We start from the raw sequence: 11061 nt of genomic DNA on the forward strand, positions 1-11061 counted from the left end.
ATTGAAAGCGAAAGTGAAAGCTTTCATAGACTCGGATGCGGACTATGGCAGGGAAGCTAGGAGATTGAAAGCGAAAGTGAAACCTGGAGGAGGCTTGGACTCGGATGCGGACTGTGGGGAGAAGCCGGGAGAAATGAGAGGGGAATATTGTTGTTGGAAGAAAAGTTAGGGAAACATACCGGGTAGAGAAAAATGTTAGGGAAATTGAAGCCGCGGGGGCAGGCCGAGGCGGAGACGTAAGCTATCTTGGAATTCTTCAAGTCAGCCCGGGGAGCAAAAGGCGAAAATCTGGAACCAGAGGCAGAGACGTGGGCCACCAGGTTGGAATTCGCCAGGTTAGCCCGGGGAACTTGGACTGAATGCCGGTGGCGGAAACGTGAGCTGGGCTGTGTGACTCGCGGAAGCTGCCGCGCGCAGAGAGAGCGCGCGGGGCACAAGTGGGGAGAGTGCACGGGGCGCGGATAGATAGGGAACGTGGGGCTAGCGCGAAGGCCATGGTGCGGGCGCGAAGGCCGTGGAGACCGCGGAGCGCACGAAGCCGAGCCGCGCAGAGCCGGGAACCCGCCGCAGGGCGGGCGCCGGGAAGCAGCCTCGGGGCGGGCGCCAGGATGCCGCAGGGATAAGAGAAACAGAAGTTTAGAAGTAAAATGAGAGAAATAGGAATGCTGGTAGATAGAAATAAAATAGGAGAAATAGGAATGCCCGGAGATAGAGAAATAGAGAAAAATAAGGCCTCCCCACAACACGCACGGCAATGAGAGAGCTTGGATTCGGTCTGCCTGATTAGGGAGGTGGTGAGCACCTGCGGGCGGCTAGCAGCTTATGCGCCGCAGGTCACCGAAGACAGGCACGAATTAACATCAATAAGTCTCCCCACAAGACGGCAATGAGAGGGCTTGGATTCAGTTTGCCTGATTGGTAGGGCTTGCAAGCACCTGCAGGCAGTTCTAGCAGAGCAGAGCATGCGCTGCAGGGCACCGAACTCAGGCACGCATCAGCGCCTAAAAACCTCCTCACAACATGGCGAAGAGAGGACCCGGATTCGGTTTGCCTGATTGGTAGGGCTTGTAAGCACCTGTGGGCAACTCCAGCAAGCAGAGCAGAGTGTGCGCCACGGGGCACCGAAGACAGGCGCGTATCAACGCCAAAAATAAAAAGAAAGGGGGATCTGTGGGGAGCAACTCGGACTAGACTAAGTTACTGGAATTAAGACTTACTCTATGCATCTGCTCTCCCACAATATGGCGCTGAGAAGGGAGTAACAACTTCTACGCAGCTGCCTCTCGCCAACTTGAGTGATGACCTGCAGGAGCTGATCCTGCTCCTGATTGCAGGAGAGCAGCGTACTCGGCGTGTGGGTAGCAGAGTTGGGATTGGTGGAAGAGGACTATAAAGGAGGAGAGAGACACCATGCACCAGGAACATCTATTTGAAGGAACACCTGAGCAGCCCCCGGGAGAGCCGGCCAGCGGTGTGCCACTCCCCTGCAGAAGTGGGGAAAGTGGCAGGGGGAACCGCCCTTCCACGGAGGTGGAGGGACGGTAGCCAACCCAGGAAGAACCAGCAGCAAACCCGGGGAGGGCCGAGCAGATGAAAGAACAGCGCAGGGTCCTGTGTCGTTCCTCCACGAAGAGGGGGAGCGACAAAGGGGAAAGAGGGAAGAAGGGGAAATAAACACATTCAAAGAAAAAAAAGAGCTGAGAGAATTTATTACTACAGTATCTACCTTATAAGAAATGCTAAAGGTACTTCTTCAAACTGAAAGAAAGATAGGCTAATGAGTGAGAAGAAAACATCAGCAGGTAGCAAACGTGTTGGTAACAGTAGCTATCCAAATTCAGAATATTCTTATGTTGTAAATATAGTATGTAAACCATTCACATGTTTAGTATGAAGAAAGAAAAATAAATAATAATTACATAAATCTGTTAAGAGACAGGCAATATACAAAGATGTAAAGTGGAACACCAGAAATTCAAAATGTGGGGCTACCATGTAGCATAGAAGATAAAGTAGCTGCCTGTGAACTCGGCATGCCATATGGACCCCATTTGTGCCCTGGCTGTTCCACTTCCAACTCAGCTCCCTGCTAATGGCCTGAGAAAAGCAGCAGAACATGGTCCAAGTGTCTGAGCCCTGGTCACCTATGTGGGAGACTGGATGAAGCTCCTGACTCCTCTTTCTCTCTCTCTCTTTCTCTCTCTCCCCACCTCTCTGTAACTCTGGCTTTCAAAATAAGTAAATAAATCTTTTATAAAATTCAAAATGTGGACAAGAATTGAGTACAAGTGTAGGATTCTTAATTTTAATTTCTTATCTGTTTCTTTTTCTATATAAGCAATATTAAGTTGCTATCATTTCAAAATGTTATAACCAAAATATGTTCATTGTAATCCTCATAGTAACACAAATAAAAATGTATCATAGACTTACCAAAAACAATAGGCAAAAAAAATCACAGCACACAACTAGAGAAAAATCACTTAACAACAATGGTAGATTGTAAAAGGAGAAAGAAGGGAAATACAAGTAGACAACATGTATCAAAATAGCAGGAGTAAGAACTTACCTGTCAATAACTACTTAAAATGTAGATGGATTTGGTTTTCCAGTTAAAAGACACAGAGTGACCAAATGTATGTATGCTTACAAGAAAATTACTCTACTTCTAAAGACATCATAGACTGAAAATGAAAGGGGGAATGAGATATTCCATGCAAATGGAACCTGAAAGAAAACAGGAGAAGCTATAGTTACAGCAGATAAAATGGATTTTAAATCAAAAGACGTAAAGAGAAACAAGGAAGATCATTATAGAACAATGCTGATAATGATACAGGGCTCAATTCTTGGAGAGGAAATACTACCTTCTCATATGTTTGCAAACAGTGTCAGCACTGTGACACATAAAGCAAACAGAGATGAACTGAGACACACACACACACACACATACACAGATATCAAGATCAATACAATAATAGCAAGCGGCTTTAACACTCCAATTTCAGAAATGAACAGATCATCCAGATAAAAAAAAATCAACAAAGAAACCACATACTTAAATTATACCCCAGGTCACCACACCTAACGGGCACCTACACAACACTCCATGCAGCAGCTGCAGAATCCACATTCTTCTCTCTGGCACATGGAACATTCTCCAAGATGTTACAAAACAAATATTGACAAATTTTTAAAAATAGAAATCATATTGAGTATCTTTTCTGACCAGTATGCAATAAAACTAGAACTAAATGACAAAAAATAGCCTATGGAAACTGCATAAATACATGGAAATTAAAGAGCCTACTCTTCAAGAACCAATGAATCAAGGAAGAAATCAAGAAGGAAATTTGAACATTTCTTTGAATAAAGGAAAATGGAAATACAACTATCAGAATCTATAAGACAATGTGAAATGCTTAATGTTGTTACACACCCGTAGCATACTATCCAAAAAAAAAAAAAAAGAAAAAGAAAAATCAAGAAAGCAATCCCCAGGGACTGGCATTGTGGTGCAGCAGGTTAATCTACTGCCTGCAACACTTAATCCCATATGGGCACCGATTTGAGTCCCAGCTGCTCCACTTCCAATCCATCTCCCTGCTAATGTGCCTGGGAAAGGCAATAAAAGATGGCCCAAGTGTTTGGGCTCCTGCACGCCTGAGGGAGACCTGGATGAAGCTCCTGGCTCCTGGCTCCTGGCTCCTGGCTTTGGCCTGGCCCGGCCCCAGCTGTTTCGGCCATTTAGGGTGAGAATCAGCAGATGGAAGACCCCCTCCCCCCAGTCTCTCTATCCATCTCTCCCTCTCGTTCTCTGTAACTCTTTCAAATAAATAAAATAAATCTTTAAAAAAGAAAGCAATCCCATTTCTAATAGCTATCAATAAAATAAAATGCCTAGGAATAAGTTTAACCAAAGAAAACTATACAACATTGAAGTTGAAGTAGACACAAAGAACTGGAAATACATCCTGTGTTTGTGGATTGGAAAAGCAGTATCATTTAAATGTCCATACTACCCAAGGTAACTTACAGATTCAATGCAATCCCTATCAAAAGACCAATGACATTTTTCAGAGAATTAGGAAAACAAAGTACCAAAATTCATGTGGAAACATGAAAGATCTTAGAGAACCAAAGTGATCTTGACCAAAAAGAACACTGAAAGAGGCATTATTCTACCTGACTTTGAGAAATATTCTCAAAATGAATTAATAGAGCCACTGTGGAGAACAGTATGGATATTTCTTTTTTAAAAGAACTAGAAATAGACTTGGCATATGATCCAGCAAGCCGACTACTGGGTATTTACCCAGAAGACATGAACACAGTCAAAGAGACACCTGCACCACCATGTTTATAGCAGCACTGTTCTCAACAGCCAAAATATGGAATCAACCAAGATGCCCAGCACCAGATGAATGGATAAAGAAAATGTGGTGTACATATATATACACAATGGAATATTATTCAGCTAAAAAAAGAATAAAATTATACCATTTGCATGCACTGGAGGACTGTTGTTGAGTGAAATAAACTGGACACAGAAAGACAAATATCACGTGTTCTCCCTTTTATGCAGGAGAATCTAGAAACAAACAAACAAAAAAGAAAGAAATGCCTCTGTATCAGTATTGCTGCAAATATAGTTTTATCAAACTTGGTTTTATACCTTTGTCAAATCAATGGTTAAAAATGATGTACTACTATAGTTTTAATGATTTGTAATTATTTTAAAATTTACTATATATGAGTGAAACGGACGTCTTTCATTTAATTATTGTTTACAGTCCTAGCCTGTATTTCTGCTGAACTATGGTCTTTTTACTATCTACTCATTGAACTATTTAGTGGAGTATTAAGCCTTAGACTATAATGTAAATTAAAAGCATGCTATCTCCTAGGTGCAATTTAGAGAAAGTAATCCAAAGTATTACATAAATAGGGAGGTTCAAATTGCAATTAAAAAAGAATAAAAATATAGATGGGGAGATGCTTCAAGACTTCGAAATGGGCAAGAATTTCTTGGAACAGATATAAAGTGCCAACAGGTAAGTGAAAACATGCTCAACATCATTAATCATCAGGGAAAAGCAAATCAGAACCATAATGAGCTCTTACGTCACTCCAGTGAGGCTACAACCAAAGAGACTGAAGATAACAGGTGCTGGTGATGATGCGGGAGAAAGGGACCCCTTACACACTGTTGGTGGGAAGTTATATCAGTACATCCATCATGGAGATCAGTAGGAAGTTTTTTGAAACAGCTGAGCGCCATACAACCATGTGGTCCAGCGATCCCATTGGTGAGCACACAGCCAGAGGAAACTGAATACATCTAGTGAAGAGACACCTGCTCTCCTGTGTTCATGCAGTACCATTCACAAGAGTCAAAGAAACAACATGAGTCTGAAAAACGGGTAAAGAAAATGTGTGTGTGTGTGTGTGTGTGTGTGTGTTTGTGGTGTACATACTCTAATGGATGAGGGGCCGTAATTATAAAGCTACCAACTGCAACACCAGTATCCCATGTGGGTGCCAGTTCGTGTCCACTTCTGTCCAGCTCCCTACTAATGGCCTGGGACAGCAACAGAAGATGGCCCAAGAGTTTGGGCCCCATGGGAGACCTGGAAGAAGCTCCTGGTCTCAGTCTGTCCCAGCTCCAGCTGTTGCAGCCATCTGGAAAGTGGACCAAAGGATGGAAGACTGGTCTCTCTGTCTGTGTTTCTGCTCTGTCTCTATCTCTCTCTGTATAACTCTGACTTTCAAATAAATAAATATTTTCAAAAAATTAAAATAAAAAAGGATGAAATCTGTTCATCTGCAACAACATGATAGGTACGGGAGGTCACTATGTTCAGTGAAATAAGACAGGCACAGAAAGACCAGTATTAAGTGGAATATAAAAAAGTTGGTCTCATAGAAGCTAAGAGTATGATGGCGGTTCCCAGAGGCTGGGGAGTATAGGGGGAAGGAGGGGTGTGTAAGGATTGATTAGCAGGTACTGAGTTATAGTTAGAGAGGACTATTGCACATCAGAGGGACAACTGATAGTGAAAACATACTACAGATTTTCCTAAAAAAATTTTTAAATGGATTTGAATGCTTTCCTCATAAGGAAGTGTTAAATGTCTGTGAGGATTGATATGCTTAGCCTAACTGAACATTACATATGTAACCATGGATACAAACATCATAGGGCAACCCAGAAAAATGTACAGTCTTTGTGTCTGTTAATAAATAAAAAGAGCATGAGGAATATGAGAACTGTGGAATTGAATGGTTTCTTCTAACTACTAAAGAGTTAAGCAAGAAAGTAAGTCACAGACTCAAGGTTTCAGATTCTTAATCAAGCCATGATAAGAAAATAAAAAAAAAAAACACCTAAAAGTTCCATTTATCTAATCATAAAGTTGACATAGCCAAAAATCCAAAATAGGGCAACCTTGGTTGAAGTCATAGCCTTACCATAACTCTTGCAAAAGTATCAGGGACTAATTTGGATAAAGGGGACCTCAAAAACCCTAGTGGAAATTTTAAGCCTGAGTATCCTGAGTTCATAAACACTACTGAGCCATGCCAGTGGAAGCACCAACCCCCTTCCCTGTCGGACAAAGCTGCACCTAGCACAGTTATTCTGCACAAACAACACAATTCTCTTTGTGTTCCACTCCCAGGACTGGCTGCAAAATAACAGCTCAGGGTCCTGTGTGCCCTGACAGAATTTCCAGGTGGAGACAGCAGAGCAATAAACTAAGTGTGGGATCTTTCTAAACACAAAGAACAATGTGGCTGCCCTGGTCATAGGCCCACAAGGTCTGTTTAGCCTACCCTACACCTCCAGACTATTAACTACAGTAATTGCATTGCATAATAAAGTACATCACCAAGTCATACTTGGAAAAAGACTCATATGTCAAAAACAATTTCAAGAATTTTCTGATTTGTACAGATTAAAGTCTCAGGATTGTAATGGGAATATACATTTAGTATCGCTCCTGTATTAGAGAGAACAACCTAAGTTGTTATAAATTCTCTCAGAATTTATAACTGAATTTGATAAGGCTTCTGGACTCAATGAACTAACTGAAGCAGCTGAGAATTGTTCTAAATGTTGGCTCCGTTACTTGAAATATGGACTCAGTGATAGCCTATGCTGAATTAAACTGTGATGCTAGAAATCCCTAGGTGTAATTTAGAAAAAATAGTCCAAAGTGTTACATAATTAGGAAAGCTCAAATTGCAATCTAGTTACCCAGTTCCTAATATGGCATTTAAGAGGACCCAGAATACATTCCCTTTAGAAAGTGGTAAGTGTTTGGGCTAATCCTCCACCTTGCGGCGCCGGCACACCGGGTTCTAGTCCCAGTCGGGGCACCGGATTCTGTCCCGGTTGCCCCTCTTCCAGGCCAGCTCTTTGCTGTGGCCCGGGAGTGCAGTGGAGGATGGCCCAAGTGCTTGGGCCCTACACCCCATGGGAGACCACGAAAAGTACCTGGCTCCTGCCTTCGGATCAGCACAGCGCGCCGGCCGCGGCAGCCATTGGAGGGTGAACCAACGGCAAAGGAAGACCTTTCTCTCTGTCTCTCTCTCTCTCACTGTCCACTCTGCCTGTCAAAAAAATAAATAAATAAAAAATTAAAAAAAGAGTGTTAAGTGTTTGTGTCTTTGGAAAACACAGAAGTGGGGCCAGTGCTGTGACATAGCAGGTTAAGTTACCGCCTGCAGCTCTGCCATCCCATGTGGCACCAGCTCAATACCTGAATGCTGTGCTGCGGATCCAGCTTCCTGCTAATGAACCTAGGAAAACAGTGGAAGATGTCCCAAGTGCACTCTGCACCCATGTAGACCTCTGCACCCACATGGGAGACCCAGAAGAAGATACTGCCTCTTGGCTTCAGCCTGGCCCAGGTCCAGCCACTGTGGCCATCTGGGGATGGATGATTTCTCTCTCTCCCTCGCTCTCTTTCTATAATTCTACCTTCCAAATAAAATAAATAGACCTTTAAAAAGAAAGGAAGGAAAGCACAGAAGTAACCATCTTCTGAAGGTCAGAGACAAATGTGGGAGATGCTGCCTTTAAAAAGGCCCAGCATCTCAGCCTGTGGTGCAAGGACCGTGTAGCAGTGCTCAGCTTTCAGAGACAAAGTAGATGTGTTATCTGCAATAAGAAATAGGACAAAAGAAACCATCCAAATGATTGGTCATGGGATTCTCTGGATTGAAGAACAGATGGATCTCCTACTAACAACCAGTCTGACTTGCCTAAGGCAGAGAGAGAGACAGAGAGAGAGTGAGAGATCTTGGAAACAGGAGTCTGATTCGAGTCTCGATTTATGGGAAGGCCACAGCCATTCAACAAATTTTAAGACACGAGTTAAAGGAGCTGCTTGATTAAAGAGCAGTCAGGACCCCTTGAAGAAAGACTCTATGATAACATAATAGGGTGTTGTGAGTCGTCCTAATCATTTACAAATGGAGTGGCAGGTGCTTACCAGTATAAATGTGCACCAGAGCAAGGGAAACCCTGAAATCTTTATGATGCTGGATTATCACTGAGACTACAGTCGGGGGGATGCTAATGGGGACAGACAGTCAATGGGGCTGGAGCACAGGCCATTACACAGTGAGTCTTACGAGTCTGTAAACCCATTCTGTGCAGATTTCCGCAGCTCCTGAGTAGGTAATTAAAATAAAATTCTTGGCATCTGACAGATGTTCACACTGGTTCTCTGAACCATGGGATTAAGGCTATTATGTCAGGGATAGTCAAAAGAAAACCCTGGAATTTCCACTCTTCAGTAATGCTAACTTGATAATAAACAAAGTAAAAACCAAGAGAACAATATTACACAAGACTGAGGATATCAACAAAGAAATCACAAAACATAATCAAGTAAAAATTCTGAATTTGAAAAGTATAATAACTGAAATGAACAATTCATTAGAGGGACTCAGCAGCAGATCTGAACAGGCAGAATAAAGAATCAGTGAACTTGAAGATAGGCTGATTGGATTTACCCGGACTGAGAAATTACAAAGCATAAAGAAAAATAAACAGAGTCTATGTAGTAGAACAACATACACATACTGGGAGTTCAAAAAGGAGAAGATAAAAAGAAATGGACAGAAAGTAGATTAGTGGTTGACAGGTACTGGGAGTGAATGTGGAAAAGGTATAGGGCTTCTTTTGGAATAATAAAAATATTTTGGAATTATGTAGCAGTAATCATTGCACAATATTGTGAATATATTGAAAACCACATAAATATATAATTTAAAATGGTTAAAATAGCAAACTTTGTCATGCAGATTTATCTCATTTTTTAAAAACAATCATACCAATTTTATTTCCCCCTGATTTCCCTCCTCATCCTAAGCAACACTGGATGTGATTCACCCAAATGCTATCCACCCAGCACTAGCTTTTTACGTACACCATTCATTCCCTCTGCTTTTCGCTGTGGCCTCTCCTGGTCTACCTCCTTTTGAGAGAATCCCATTCATTATTTAAATGCTATCAGGATTCTTATTCACCTACAGTGAAATTCTTTTTTTTTTAATTTTTTTAACTTTTATTTAATGAATATAAATTTCCAAAGTACGATTTATGGATTACAATGGCTTCCCCCCCATACCGTCCCTCCCACCCACAACCCTCCCCTTTCCCACTCCCTCTCCCCTTCCATTCACATCAAGATTCATTTTCGATTATCTTAATATACAGAAGATCAGCTTAGTATACATTAAGTAAGGATTTCAACAGTTTGCTCCCACACAGAAACATAAAGTGAAAAATAATAGATGATTTTTTTAAATGATGATGAAATCAGATCAGACCTATTGTCATGTTTAATCCCAGTGAGAGTCAAGTTGGGAGTTGATAATTTCTTTTTTTTTTTTTACAGAGGATCAGTTTAGTATGCATTAAGTAAAGATTTCAACAGTTTGCACCCCCATAGAAACACAAAGTGAAATATATTGTTTGAGTACTCGTTATAGCATTAAATCTCAATGCACAGCACATTAAGGACAGAGATCCTACATGAGGAGTAAGTGCACAGTGACTCCTGTTGTTGACTTTACCAATTGACACTCCTGTCTATGGCATCAGTAATCTCCCTATGCTCCAGTCATGAGTTTCCAAGGCTATGGAAGCCCTCTGAGTTCTCCGATTCTTATCTTGTTTAGACAAGGTCATAGTCAAAGTGGAGGTTCTCTCCTCCCTTCAGAGAAAGGTACCTCCTTGTTTGAAGACCTGTTCTTTCCACTGGGATCTCACTCACAGAGATCTTTTGCCAGAGTGTCTTGGATTTCCATGCCTGAAATACTCTCATGGGCTTTTCAGCCAGATCCGAATGCCTTTAGGGCTGATTCTGAGGCCAGAGTGCTATTTAGGACATCTGCCATTCTATGAGTCTGCAGAAATTCTTCAAACTTTTATAGCTTGAAAGTGAGCTATTGAGAAGGGTTGATCAATCTAGTTGAAGCCCAAGTGGAAAGTTTTCCTAAGTATCAATTTTCAAAATTATGGCAAAACACACATGTTATACATCTTACTTATTATGTATATTCATACCATTGTGGAATAATTAAGCAACATAGAAGCCTTGATTGGAGAAGACTTCTCTAACTTCCTAATTCACATCAATTACTCCTCCTTCCTCCATGATCTTATAGTATTTGGGGCACTCTCCAATTTTTTTCCTTTTTTTTAAATGATCCATTTATTTCTTTGAAAGGCAAAGCCAGAGAAAGGCAGAGAGGGAGGGAGGGAGGGAGGGAGAGAGAGAGAGAGAGAGAGAATCTTCTATTCACTGGCCCGCTCCCCAACTGGCTGCAATGGTCAGAGCTGGGCTGATCTGAACCAGGAGTCTGGAGCTTTCTCCAGGTCTCCCACGTGGGTGCAGGGGTCCAAGGACCTGGGCCACCTTCCACTGCTTTCCCAGGCCATAGCAGAGAGCTGGATCGGAAGTGGGGTAGCCAGGTCTCAAACAGGTGCCCACATGGGATGCAGGCACTGCAGGTAGTGGCTACACCACAGCACTGCTGGCCCCC

Source organism: Oryctolagus cuniculus, chromosome 13, assembly GCF_964237555.1.
Source record: "Oryctolagus cuniculus chromosome 13, mOryCun1.1, whole genome shotgun sequence".
Taxonomy (NCBI): domain Eukaryota; kingdom Metazoa; phylum Chordata; class Mammalia; order Lagomorpha; family Leporidae; genus Oryctolagus; species Oryctolagus cuniculus.